The following is a 14339-nucleotide window of genomic DNA, read 5'->3' as shown; positions in this document are numbered from 1 at the left end:
GGTTTATATTAGCGATTGTCTGGGAAGGCGGACGAGTTCCCTATCCGATCCTCTTCTCTCTCTCTCTCTCTCTCTCTCTCTCTCTCTCTCTCTCTCTGTTTGACTATACATTAAACATCAACATCCTTCGTTGGCCTGAGTATTGTTGTCTGGGCTTGCACAGTGACTGTCGGGGACACATTTGCGCTGAATGCATTGTGATTTCCCCTGAACCCCGTCCTTTCTGAGTCAGGTAAAGGAAAGACAAGGTTAAGGGTGTAATTTAGCAATTAGGGGTGTGCTTGCCTCTATTCCTTCTTTGTGCATATTTTACAGTTTGTAATTCCGGATGAGATCAAAATTCATAGTTTTGTAAGATCAGGACGTAAGAGGACTATGCCAGTTGAAAACTAATTTTCTTAATCAGGTACTTCAATGTAAAATGGGCTAACAAAGCGACTGCATATTCCTAGCTGCAGTGTTGGAACTGTGTGTTCCTTTAGAGTTCATCAACTTCTGCCAGACTTGCTGAGTTGACAGAGGAAAATAATATAACAAATCCTAAATACCTAACTAAAGATAAAAAAACGAGATGCATAACTCCCTAACTTGTTTTATGAATTATCTACACGTGTAGTAAAAGATTCAACAAAAACACCTTGTTAAAAATGCAGTTCAGAATGTATTTGCAGATATTGTGAGTCCTGGAAAGAATTTGCATTTGTATTTTTGGTTCTCTGCACAGAACACCATAGAATGAAAAGAAATTCAGCATTACAGCAACTGATGCCTCCACCCGTTTGGTTGTCAAATTGCTACAAGAGTGAATATTTAATACTAGGTCTAAATTATCCAACCCACAATGTGTGCAGAAACAAAGTAAATTGGTGGCATGGTCCTAAAACAAAGTTACTTGTGGCCTAAACAAGCCCACGGATCTGATACTTAAAGAACCAAAACCATTTTGTGAGAATCCAAATAAAACACTTTCAATATTTTGCAAACGGTTACAGGTTTAGCACGATATGACCACTCTAAATAACTAATTAATCAAATTATTAGTAATAATGTTAAGTCTGCACCAAACTTTGCTTCAGAAGTTTCCGCAAAAAAGACAAAAAATATTCAGCAAATTTGCAATGCTTTGGAACATCTTTTTTTAATTGATGTCCTTGATTGAAGGTATGCACTGGTCCAGTCATTTTTTTCTTCAAAATAAGTTCGATACATTTTGAACATTCATTGCACAAAACATTTTTTGTATACAACTTATACGACAAACCTATACAAGCATTTACTACAATTAGAATGATTAAAAATCTGTCCAAAATGTAAACCTGTTTTTAAAAGTTATAAAATTCACAAACCTTGCTTAAATTTTTTTTTCTGGTTGAGTGCGTTATTACGAGTTTGTGGTTTCAATAAGATATTTTTCTAAGAAACTTTGAGAGCCTAAAGGGAAAAATTAACTTTAAACTAAACTTCCAGTTTACTGTTTGTGCAATTGCTAACATACATTAATCGACATTAGACAAAGGTATAAAATGTGTGTTTGCTTTGATCATTTCATTTGGCACAAGAAATAATTATGTTTTCAATCTGTAATAGAAACAGTTTAATTGGCTGATGCGACCACCAGTTTGACTTACTAATATTTTGTTTTAAATTGACATATTGAAATGGATATATTAATATTACATTTCACTGTCAAAGTGCCCTGATATATGACATTAGGGATATTCATACTCTATGTGAGGTCCAACAGTATCTGCAGTGTTTGTGATGGGATAGCCGGCTACATACACTGGAATATCAACAAACTTGACGCATATCTCAATTATGGTCAAGCATAGATATATATTCCCAATGTGACAGCAACCTTGGAAGATACACTTTTTTTGTTATGTCCTGTGTTTTAAACATACCAAAAAACTATTGAGTACTAAACTTATCAAAGTAAATCATTCATAATAGATGCCTAGCAGGAAGAAAAGTATTCATGTATGCAACTCATATGCAATTCACCCAGTATTAACTACACGTTTTAAGAAGGTTCACTAACTAGTTCCTGCAGTGGGACACAACACAGAGGTGCATTTGCTAAATTTTTCAAACCCATCTTAATTATATAGCTGATATATAGCAATGGATTCTTTCAGTTCAGTGTCACTCAATAATACCAGAAGCGGTTTCTCTTTAAATGTATAAACAGCAGCAGTATGTACACATACTTTAGAGTGGAACAAGCTGGGCTTTGTGGCGGGAGGACTCAATGAAGGGGTTCTTGATCTATGTTTACCCCATGTCCTCCTCCAATCTTCAGATATTCAGCGGGCTCATTCGGCACAACATTTCTAAATATTATTAAATTTGGTTGTGCCTTCCTTAAAATCTCTGTTCTTCATTACCCTCCTTCTCTAGCAGCACTCGGGTCTCATAGCCTTGATAGTGACTTTGAGAGTAGGCGGAGTAATAATCTGATTAGTTGGTCAAGCAAGGTTCGCCATGATGAGTCTTATACCATTGGCCAGACCAGAGGATGCCCGCTCTTTCTGGTAGGTACCACTCCTCCTGAGAGAGGATACAGATCCAACAAGGTATTATGGGGCGGAGTGAGGAATTTAGAGTAAATCCTAAATGAATCATGGTGAGGGCTAGCCAAAACAGCATAACCATTGATATTTGCCTCCAATAAGCAAGTCATATGGACTACTTGAGAAGAAATAGGACAATCACGTGTGCATATATTGCCTTTATCATGCTGAAAGCACTCAAACCTTCAGTATCAACCTCGACAGCAGCATTTCTGCAATTTCCCACAATCTTAACACAAAAAAGGAATTATCCTCATGGAAAATCCACCTGCTTTATTTTTAATAATGAAAACCTCAGATTGTTTCAACTGCATTTTTTTATACAGTTGTCTGAAAAATACAGAGTAGAATATCTGTGCCCTTTAAACTCTTCAAGTAATGTACGTAATAGAGATTTGATTTAACTTCCTTGAGAGATGTCTGTCTTTCACGTTTAAAGCGACACTGCTTTAAAATAATCACTCAGAGAGTCCCTCCTTACTTCTCTGTTGCTCTAGAGTTTTTCCATCTTTTTTCCATACAGCTGAAAATATTTATTATGATTGTTTTAGATATGTTTATGTTTTAATAGTGATTGATCTTAGTTATCCCTGCTACAAGAAGTATACATATTTCACACATTTTTTTTGTGCAGCCTGCAGCCACCGATGGCGCAACAAGAACTCATCGAGCGCGCAGAGATGTTTTTTTTGGGTTGTTGTGACATTACAGGACAAGCATTGGCATAGCCAATAGGTCTCGCCTTTGGGGCCTCATAAGTGTTTAGCCAGAGCTATTGACTTTACCAATGTCTTTAAGCTGTGCTGTAGAGAAGTGTGGCTGCTGTGCAGCATGCTGAACATTTTTAATAAAAAAGTGTCAGAAGCATTTTTGCTACCTTATATATGACCAAGAAGGCATTCTGTACAACTGAATGACCATATTAAAAAAAGTATTAACAATAAAAAATGTCCTCAGTTTTCTTTTATTCTTGCAATGCTGGTAACTTGTTTCTGCCTATTCCAATGGTTGTTTGTTAAAGGTTTTTTTTGCGGGGGCATAAACAATTGGAGGGTGAAGGTTGGGAACTAGTACCCATATTATAACACTAGCAGCGGTCAGATGCTAAGGTAGAATCAAGAGATGCCAGATTCCGAGAGCAGGGTGAGTGGATGCTGAGGTGGTAGTGGTGGTGGTGACTGGTGCACAGAACAATGCTGAGGTGATGCTGAATAATACTCAGGTCTTGCTGAGTGATGATGATGTGGTGGTGTACTTGTGCAAAGGCGATGCTGAGTGATACTGATATGGTGCTGAGTGATGCTGTGGTGGCACTGAGTGATGCTGTAGTGGCGCTGAGTGATGCTGTGGTGGCCCTGAGTGATGCTGTAGTTGAGGGATACTGTGGTGGCGCTGAGTAATGCTGTGGTGGCGCTGAGTGATGCTGTAGTGGCGCCGAGTGATGCTGTGGTGGTGCCATATGATGTTGTGGTGACGCTGAGTGATGCTGTGGTGGTGCTGAGTGATGCTGTGGTGGTGCTGAGTGATGCTGTGGTGGCGCAGTGATGCTGTGGTGGCACTGAGTGATGCTGTAGTGGTGCTGAGTGCTGCTGTAGAGGTGCTGAGTGATGCTCTGGTGGTGCTGAGTATTGCTGTGGTAACGCTGAGTGATACTGTGGTGGCGCGGAGTGATGCTGAACAGCAACATGGGTAGGGTGAGGGGAGGAAGGTGAAGAAAGAAGGCTTGGTGATGGCGAAGCAACACAGGAGGGTATGCAATAGGGGGAGGGCAGGAGTGAACGCAAAAGCAACAGGGAAGGGAAGAACAGAAAGCAACACATTGGTGAGTCGAAGCACAACGGAAGGTGCTGGTTGTGGGAAGCAATAGTTGAAGCACATGGGCGAGATCAAGATGGCGTGGAGAAGCAGTCAGGCAACAGAGCTAACCGAGTTGGGGGGTAGATATGTACATGGGGAGGAGGCATGAAAACACATGCACTTACAGCAGTACTTCATAAAAATGAAAAAAGAAGTGATTTTAAATTGTAACAATGCAGATTGTAAAGATGCATGCTACATGGGAAGGACAAAGACAAGACTGGCAAGATAAGAAACAGGCAAATGAGAATGACAAGGAAAGCCAACCAATGGTAAGCAATGGGTGGGATCCAAGTCCCTCCATTTTTTTGGTAGTCACAATATGCCTTGCAAGACAGTGCATGTGCCATCTAGTAGGCTCGACCTAAAAATAAAGAAAAATTTGGGGATAAGAAAAAAACAAAATGTGACTATGCAGGCCCTGTCGCACAAATAGGCACTCCCCGCAAACGGGGAAGCAAAATCACTGAAAAATGTGTTCATTCACTGTAAAAACAGAGAGTAACCAATCAAGTAAGAGACATGGAAAATAACACTTTCATTTGCGGTACATGCCTAAAAGAACTGCCAGGTAAAATAAACCAAAATAGCATTTTAAAACTCTGAAACATGGTATAATTGATTTAAGAGGTAGTGCTACCACAGCAATAGAAGATTATAATACACTGACTTTTGATATTTAAGTCATGCATTAACATTGAAACCCTCAGCCAATTGCATAAGAAATATGCAGGTGCTTAATAGTCAGAATAACAAGTACACTTGTTTTCTGTTACACTAAAATAGCACGGGAATTTTTGGATCAACATTCTCTAAATCATACCAACCAGCAGAAATGTTTATGAACCAGTAGAAAAAAAGTAATCAGAGAATGTGAAAACGAATATTGTTTTTCATACAGTGAAGGCAAAAGGGCCTTAAAAATAGCATGAACAAACAATTCATAAACAACCACCTAAACCAGATATTCTTGGCAGAGAAGCACCAATAATCAGTTTAGCCCATTTTCCCGGAGCAACACCTGCAAGAAAGTTTTCATCTTGGTCACACTATTACAACTAAAGCATTTATTTCCCACTGTAGTACGTACAAGGGGTATTACGGGGAAATCTACAAAAAAAAAAAAGTAAGGCTTGTTAAAGTATATTTTGGTGCTCTGTCTCAGTCTCCTTTGTTGATGTTTGGGACTCTCATAAATACATTCTTAACTGCTAGCACATTATCTTACCATTGGTTTGTCATAAGAAAGAACCTAGAGTCAGGAATGAATACCGACATGCAATGTAGTAGGATGGAATTTTCGTACTACAGGTCTGTCGCCTGAAATATGTATGTTACCACTTCACCCACAAAAAGTTTTTTTTAAAAACTTCCAGCAGTAACAAGACTATTGCAACCTTTCCACCTCGGGGGCGCTTTTCTCGTTTCACCTTTCAGCATTAATTAGGAACCAAACTGTTACTACTGTGAGATTCGGGTATGAAAATCTATATAACATATACCTTATTACGGATTGCTTGTCTTTACCCTTTGTATAGAAAACATTCCCATGAATCCTTCCCTTAACCCCGATACCAGACTCCATCTGAAGAAACCTTGATGCCCAAAGCCCTTCTATAGTGATTACTACGACACAAGTTAATGGCGATCCATGCACCATTTTACTGCATTTAGTCAGAGGCAAGTACAAGAATATGCATCTATTTTAGCGTCTATCATGTTGCTAGTGAGCCTGCATGCAAATCATTCACTGGAAGTAAATGTAAACACTACTAAACACTTTTTGGCAACAATAAAATGAGGAGTAAATCTATCCCTTTCCAAGGATTTAAATATGCTAAATCAGCACTAACCAAGAAGCAAAAATGCAAGAGAAATACTTTGTGGCTAAAATATATTGAAATTAAATAATCACAAGTGAAGGATCTATTGCTTTTACTAGACTAGCTCGAAGTAGGAAACTCACCCATAAATATTTTGCTGCTTGTAGAATACAAACAGCATTTCAATGATGAAGAACGCATATCAAAGTAATTGTTTCTGACCTGAAGACAGTAAAGTCATCACGTGGCTCAAGAATTTCATGGACAATTAACCATAGAGGTTCAGGTGTTTGCAGGCTAGTACCCAAAGAAGGCTTCTAAGCTATTTCAACACGTTACCCCCCAGCCCTGTTTTGTGCTGAAGTATGTGATGACAAGGATGTCATGGCGATTGACTTTGAGGCATTATTAATCAAAATGTAAAAGCCTGCTGTAAATATTACATTTTAGACAGCGTTTATGCTAACATCCCACATCTCTAGTTATCAACCATTAGCAGGCTACATCTAGCGGAGTGGAGTGCACTGTGGTGATTGAGCTGGTAATGATTAGAGCGCTCTAGTGTACCATAAATCTGCAGCTCTGAAACCAGAGTACCTGGTCTAGTACACAGAAAGGAAAAAACATGGTTTCCTTGCCGTGGTCCCAAACGAAAAACATTAATGTTTGTGAAGAATAAGCAAGATACAAGTAAAGGTCTGGTCTACAGTCAAACGTGAAAACAAAGGCTTAAAAATAAACTTTAATACTCTTCCAAACACACCACGACACACAACATACGGGAACAAGATGCGCGCGCCTCAAGTTAAAATAAAACAAGCAATGGCCGCACGGCCGTGAAAGTGACACAGCCTCGCGGCCGCGAAAGTCAAGGTAATGGCCAGTGATGTGGAGGAAGAGATAAGAAAGGCAGATGGTGGGCAGATGGCGGCTGCGCATATGCACCCGAGTGTGCACGTTAAGCTTGAGGCCAGGAAAAGCTTGTGGGTAGCACTTTCAAAACCCCCTTCCTAAAGTCGAGCAAGTAGCGCATGCGCTCCTTTACGCTCGACCTAAAAAATAATTGAGGCAGATCCTTTCTAACCCCCCACATACAAACACTTCCTCAGTTCCCTCCCCCCACAGGGCAGAGAGGTCCCCCTTCTTTCTGTGGTATGTCAGTGATTGAAACGCTGGGGCTTTCTCTCCCTGACAAGTTGCTCCCATCAAGGTCAGGGCCCCCTCCCTGGCAGGGAGCCATTTTGTTCTCTTGTCGCCTGGCAACCGGTACCAACCATTACTTCCCACTCTCTCTCACCACCCTTCAACAAGCCCTCCCAGTTACATGCCCACCCCCAATGACAGGGTGTTCTTAAACCTGAACCCAATTAAAATATGGGGTGGCTCACAGGATGACCTCTACAGAGTTCATTTTCATAATGGTGGCCTTTGGCCCTTCCTCTCCCTCCTGACAGAGAGAATCAGTCTTTTTTCTACCCAGGATCCACAGTAGCATAATAAATTCTATCATAATGTATTTTAATATAAACCAGTCTTCCATGGCATTCTTGTGGGTGGGCTTATAAATCAGATACCGGGCCCGGACAGTCTTTCTGTCCTTGAAGCTCTCTATAGTCTGATCTGTGGAGAAGCAGGGGTACATTTACCTTTGTAGGCCGGCTCCTTTGAAAACCGGTAGGGCTGGAGCAGAGCACGTTGCAGGACATGCTTGAGGTGATATGGTGACCCGCTGTTGCCTCTCAAGTGTTAAAATGCTGCACTAGAATGCTTTGGAGGAAATCACAGTTAACCTGTTATAAGTGGCTTCTACAAGCGTCCGTTCAGCAGATGAAACCTTATATTGCATTGTATTTTAATTGTATTTATATAGCTCCTGCTTCCACTGATATAGTGTGAGGCGCTCGGTCCATATATGCAATGGAAACAAACGAAAGAAAATCAGGCTAAAGGAAAATGCCCACGAAAACCATTAGTCAACCATAGTAATAGTTACAAGATGTCAATGGAATGCAATGAAATGTTCCCCATTACAGCTGAGTCTGGGTCCAAAAATCTACATTCCAGCAACTGAAGTAGCTAGACATCATTTCTATCTGGTCACCTGGAATATTCACCAGAGTAGTCACTTGTTAGGTTGAATTTCTTTTATTTTTTTAAATATTTCTATGTTTTCTTAAAGAGTGTAAGGATCACTGGATGTGTGGGATTCCACAAACTGAGTTCATGTATAATCCTTCTTTACTGAGGGCTGATTTAGCATTTGAAAGACGGTGTTCTATTTGACAGAGTGGCGGCGAGCATTACCTCCATCATGCTGATGGACCACGTCCCTCAGATTTTGAGATCGTCATCAGTCCAGCGGCCATCTCTGAACAGTGAAAGGAATAGCCATCATGAAGGTAAGTAACAAAGATTTAGTATTTAAAAAGTATAGCAGAGGTGTAGGGGTACCACTGTGCTAAGAGACATCATGACAACAAATTTAAATCAAAGGGCAGCAGAGGGACCTTTCTCAAAAAAGTGCTAAACTAATTTAAAAAAACGAAGTGGGCAAAAAGTCCGCAAAGGAAATTTGAAGCCCCTTGGCACTGCCATGGTGAGAAAGGGGGAGTGTATAATGGCTGGGTGGAGAAGGTAACATTGGCTGCTGCTGTTCTCTTCTGGGTGGAGAGGTAGTCTGTCTTGGCTGGAGTGAGTAGGAAGATTCTATTCTCTTCTGAGCAGGAAGAGTAGGGTGACTTCCACAGCGCTCTTCTGGGTGGAAAAAAGTGCTATGTCTTCCATTACTCTCTGCCGGGAAGGGGAGAACAATAGAGCACCCAATACTCTTGGGTGGAAGAGGATGGCATTGTTTTGATTATGCTCCGCGGAGAGAGGGAGAGTGGTTTCCACTAATCTCTGGTGGCTAAGAGTCAGTGGATTCTCTTTGAATGAAGAAGAGTAACCTGGCTTCCATTAGTCTCTCCTGGTTGGCCGGGAATAAGAGATGTTCCACTACTATCTTCAGCAAAGGAGAGAGTAATATTGCTTCCAGTACCTGGCTTGCAAGAATGGAGTGGAATCCAATTTTCCTTAAATTCCTATTTTGGCCCCTTGGATGGAGAGCCTGCACAGTCCTTTTCTCTTTCACTCACACTGGAGTATAGAACTATCAGAGGTTGTTAGCTGTCTCTCCGTGTGGCACTGAATCTGATCAGCATCAAGGGTCAGATTTCCTGTGTACTTGCCAACAGGGCATAAAAGGCATCCCTTTCTTGTCCACCGTCCAGGTCAGAATGTCTTCTTCAGCCAGGATGCTATTCACTGTCCTCTAGAAACGCACGGCACTGCCATCTCTATCCTTCGATAGCCACAGAGGCAAGGCTGGTTGTGACCCAGGGTACCAAAAATTTTCTGATAGAGTCTGCATTCTGTTCAGCACTTACTGGGGTTTTCTTCCCAGAGTCTGTCGGCGTCTCTAAGGTATTTGCTTTTTGGCTAGTCAGAACTTCAAGAGACACACCCGTACGGGATACCAACAATTTTATGACAGATTCTGCAGTCTGGGCAGCACTTTCTGAGGTTTTCTTCCCAGAGTATGTTGTTGTCTCCAGAGTGTTAGCATGGAGGGTAGTCAGACCTTCAAGAGACCCTGTCTGGGGTCCCAACAATTTTTTGCGAATTAGGGCAGCACTTTCTAGGGTTTTCTTCCCAGAGTCTGTCGGCATCTCAGTTTTCGCTTTTAGGCCAGTCTGTTCGCGAATACGCTGCAATTCAGCTTTAAAGGTTCGGGAATTCTTCTCATCTGGGGCTTGTAATTGCAATGGGTGGTGCCTCAGGGCTGGGACCAGTGTGTAGCTTGGTATCTTCCGAACAGCTTCATTCAGCTGATGCATCTTATTCAGCTGCTCCTGCGCACTACGCAGCTTAGAGCGGACCTCTTCAAATGCATTGCGAAGAACTGTATTGTCCTCCAATAGTTTCGATATTGTATCCAGCAGCATCTCCTCGTGGTTCTCATTCTGCCGCTGGAGCTGGGCGTATTTCTGGTTGTGGCTCTCCAAGGTACGCCGGTTTTCCAGCTTTAGGGAGTCATACTGCGCCTTTAAGTCCAGGAGCTGCTTCTTGGCTCCTTCATACTGGTTCTTCAGGGTCATGTACTGAGAGGAGAGTGTGACGTCGTGGTTCATGGCGCCTTCCTTCTCCTTGCTCAGGGCTTCTTGAGCTTTTAATTTATGTACCCCCAAATCTTCTTTGGTCTCGTGCTCCGCGCGCTCCTTCTCAGGGGACTGCGCCAGACTGGACCGCTGCTCATACATCACTTCCACCAGGCCGGAGAGCGTCGCTGACTGCTGGAACTGGAGCTCTGCCCTGTACAGGTAGATCGGGGACCCCAGGCACGTCACGAAGGTCAGCAGGAAGAAGACTGCCTGCAGAATCCACGTCTGCCTGCGAAACCCGCAGGTGCAGGGTCCCATCATGGCCGGAGAGCTTGGATCCTTGTCAGGAGGGGCGGGCCTCGGACTCCCGTGATCATCTTCACCGCAATGTCCGACTGACATTTATGGGCCCTGTGCGGATTTATATAGCCCTGCTGAGCCCCCCCCCGGATTATGACGTTGCTGTGATACACAGCGCCGCACTGTTACGTCGAGTCCACGCGCCGTGCGTCCCAGACAGCATCAACCCTGGATGTCTAAGTAGTCCGCGCCCTGAGCAGTGCAGCTTTGCCATCCCGTGTGTAGGTCACTACACGTGCTGTGTGTGTGCCTTTCCTGGCCACGCCTGGCCCTTCAGAGCCTGTGAGGGGGCTCCTCGACCCCTGACATGGATGGATGTGATAAAAGACTCTGAGGCGAATCTTCCTGCAGGAAGCACGTGGCCTTCGACTCACAGCGCATCCCCTTTTCCGTGGAAGTGGCCCGTTTCCACAACGCTGCACTCTGTGCGTCCGAGGGACCAGAGAGTTGCAGCCAAACTCTCATCAGATCTGACACCAGAACACCTCTTGGTACCGGAAACACACAAATCGCAAGGTCCCCAGCCAGGTGGAATACAAAGAAATAGGAATAAACAAAGTTTTAGGGCTTTCCGTCATTAACACACAATCTAAGTCGCTCTCTATGTGTGCAGGTGCTAACGCGTCTTTAGTCTTTGAGTGAGGCTGCCTGCGGCCCACGCAGGGAGCCCCCATAGTAGAGCCCCCACCACCTTAGTGCCACAGGAGGGCACACCCGACATGCTAGTGTTTGGACCCACTGGGGGTCCTCTGCTGTAAGGTTGAATTTTCCATGAAAAAGTCCCAGCTCTACCGCCCATCAAACTAACCAGGATCAGAAAACCTTCCAATAAGGGCCACTGTAATTATATGATTTTTTCCCCCAGCGTTATCCAAATAATTATGAATTCGGCGCATGGGCTATACAATCTATAATCTGCTGCGTAATTTACAGATTTTGGGGGAAAAAATGTTTTTAACTCAAACAAGTTACATTTTTTTTTTTTTTTAAACAGCAACCCATGTTGCCATGCAGTGGAAAGCCCTTCACAAAGGTTGACTGGTCATCTTTCAGAAGTTTATTGGTACTGAGGTGAGATCTTTGCTAAAACACTGATAAAAATAGTGAAAATGACAACATTTTGAAGTCATTCTATCACAAAATGTGTTGTTTAATGCCACCTAATTTGACTCTTTTTGCCGAATAATTTAGTCAGCACGGCCGCGTAATTGGGTTCATCTCCTGCTGCTTAATTCCAGTGGCGCTGCCTATAAACTAGACCCCACTCCTAAACATGTTCCCTATGTCCATTCTTTTATAGTCCCGTTTCTATTTTAAATGTGTTTTTTCACGTGTTCTCGCATGCGGGCGCACCGAAGTTGCTTCAAAGTGGAAAAAGCACTTTAAATATGATCTAAGAAATATGTGTTTTTTTGTTTTATAATTCAATGCATGATGAAAAGGCTGCGTCTTTGCACCATATGAGCGGCTTTGGCGTATTCCTGAGAATTCTGCAGCGAGCTGTCGCCCTGAGTACTTGTGACTCCCAAAGGGCCCTCGAATTCTCTTCTTGAATTTTTCTCAGATAATAAGTCCTTAAAATGACTGAGTATTTAATTCAAAAGGCTTGAAAGCCATCTACTGGGCCTGTGAATAGCAGAGGCAATTTGTTCCTTTTAAAGCTAAGCAGTGTTTGTTTCCCTCCTCTCTCCCCCAGATAATCTTTGATTGAGAGTCGTTATAAATCACAAAAAATATACACAAACGCTTCTTATGCAATCAGTGGGATTAGCAGCGCTGACACACAACAGCCCTTGCACGTATTAGTACAGCATGGCCTGGGGCAGCGCACACTGCTCTACCACGGGGTCTCCACAGTCCTGCCCTGAAGTGAACTAGCTATCTCATGCTCCATTCCCATTCAAGCCCTGGCCTCTCTTCTGAAACCACAGTGGCACAAGCCAAAGTGTGTAAAATCCGGTGAGGGCATAATACAAGCATTTGCAATGCAATAGGTCTCGCATTTACACGAGTTTAAGCTATTGGTATTGTAAATGACAATGCATTTTATTTATGTTTTAAAAATCAAAATATAAATAAAAGGCATGGCCCTTTACAATGCCAATAGCTCAAACTCGCGTAAATGCGAGACCTATTGCATTGCAAATTCTTGTTCCGGACTCTATTTGCATGTGGTGTCTGGGTGTGCACTGTAACTCCGACGGGTGCAGCTACTGTCTTCAGCTTCGGTCGTCGGCATTGCAGGAGTGTCTCGGAACACTGTCGAAGATTATGAGACGGTTGCAGTCTTCTTCTGAGGACAGCTTGAGGGCCCGATCCCCAAATCCTTTATCTTTGCTGTTGACTGGTAAGTCGGTGTAAGAGACTGCCCTGTGCCTTCCAGCATTTCTTAGGTGAATAATACCTTCATGCTATTCTTGGCTCTACACTTCACTCAGGTGCGCGTCTCGGCCCCCAGAAGGCCAGAGAAGCCTTGCCTGACTCCAAGCCAACTCCAGTGCACAGTCCTTCTGGGTTCTCACCTATGACACCAGTGTTGGAACCGACAACGCAGATCGCCACTACTATGTCTCTCCTAACCAACGCCGAGATGTCGCCTTTTTAGGGCTCGGCCTACGTCACCACGAAGTGGGGCGGAGCTACGAGCTCCTATTGTTATTAAAAAAAAAAAAAGGTTTCTTTAGGGCTCCGGCCAGAAACATTCCTTAGTGCGCGTGGTTGTTTTATGGCATCTGCATAGTGATCCGTCTTCGCTGTGCTGTCTTTTTAGTAGCCTTGACGCGATAGGCTATATGCAATTTGCGTCCGCCATTTTGGGCATTTTCTGTGCGGTTTCGCGCACAGCAGTCCATAAATATCAATTAGGAGCTGTCAGGGTGCCTCCTTAAGTGAATCCAGATGGCCGGGGCGCGTTCACCATTCAGCAGCGCTCGCAGCTGCTGCATGCCAGGCGGGAAAGGGCTTCATTAGCCTCACTCATCCGGCGCTGAGACAGCAAGACACGGGGGCCCACGCCCCCGTCCCTCATCGGTATCTGCGAAGCTCGGGCCACCCTGCCTACCACCTGCCATGCAAACGAGAAGCACCAGTATCGAACGACAACCCTCCTGTGTGCATTTTTTTTTCAGTAACCAATTGACCCTTTTTATACAAAATATTTGTAGTGTTATAACTTGTAGCATTGTGTTATTAGAGCTATATATATATATATATATATATAGGTAGGTCTAATAAGGAGAACATTGTGTGGAAAAGACATGCACAATCAGTTCACGATGCACCTTTCCATGTCTGCGCCTTTTTTTCCCCTGTCTTCCCGAATACAAATGGGATTTGAACTTTCCATCTACAGCGTACAAAGTGCGTCTTACGTGGATGCCTAGAGACTAATCATTGAATGTTGCAGTATGATTACCTTCTTTATGAATAAGGACATACAAATAAATGTGACCTTAATCCACAGATTATTTGATACTACGTTTAGTATTGAGTGCAAATAGACTGGAGCTATTTGGTGTATTGCAACGTTTTTTCACGGATGCCTGAATACCTTCCTTGCAATGCCGCGTCGCAGAGGCCTCTGCTAT

Source organism: Lissotriton vulgaris, chromosome 2_1, assembly GCF_964263255.1.
Source record: "Lissotriton vulgaris chromosome 2_1, aLisVul1.2, whole genome shotgun sequence".
NCBI lineage: Eukaryota > Metazoa > Chordata > Amphibia > Caudata > Salamandridae > Lissotriton > Lissotriton vulgaris.
Note: the sequence above shows the minus strand (reverse complement) of the source record.